Source organism: Tupaia chinensis, unplaced genomic scaffold (assembly GCF_000334495.1).
Source record: "Tupaia chinensis unplaced genomic scaffold, TupChi_1.0 Scaffold000374_1, whole genome shotgun sequence".
Taxonomy (NCBI): domain Eukaryota; kingdom Metazoa; phylum Chordata; class Mammalia; order Scandentia; family Tupaiidae; genus Tupaia; species Tupaia belangeri.
The window spans coordinates 514,071-514,820 of NW_006159872.1; positions in this window are offsets into that span (position 1 = coordinate 514,071).

Sequence of the window (750 nt, forward strand, 5' to 3'; positions counted from 1 at the left end):
GTTGGCCCCCCAAAAAAAAAAAAAAAAAAAAACAAACTCTCCCTTTACAGTGGCCCTTGGGTCTGCCCAAACCACCCTCCTCCCTGGAAACAGCCAAGACACAGGCACCCCTAACCGATGTGGCCAGTGCTCTGGGGGGCGGTCACCTGTCAGTCTGCATTATTCCTAGACAGAGGCACAGACTATCAGATCCTGCGAATAATTTTTGTTTTGAGAGGTTTTGGCTATAGCGTGCATGCGCTGGCCAGAAAGAGAGAGACAGAGAGACAGAAAGGAAGAAATCACCCCCCCAGTGGGGATGGCCATGGAGCAATCCTTTCTCCATTCTCTTCTGGGGCAGATCCTACAAAGGATTTAGGAAACAGTAAGACAACTTCTCCCTCCACCTTAGAAAATAAAATACGTTTCAGCAGATCCATGTCCTGAAATGGTTTAGCTGGGAGTTAAGTAGGGAGATGGTCCGTGGTCAATCCCTTCTTCACCAGCCTGGGCATCCAAACTTCTTCTCAAGGCAACGCGAGTCATTTTGTCTTGAAACAGCCTTTCTTGTTGGAAGAACTCTTTCAATGGAGCCCAGGCCGCCTCCTGCTAAGGCCTTTTCATGCCACTGGAGTAACACCGCATCGCTGCTTCTGTAACAAGCCCCCAGCATTTCTGTCCCGTGGTGTCCCTGCCTGCAGGTCTCTACTCTAAGGTCGTGAGCTCCCGGGGGCCATGCCTTCGCAGCCCGGTCCTCGGCGCCGGGCGCGG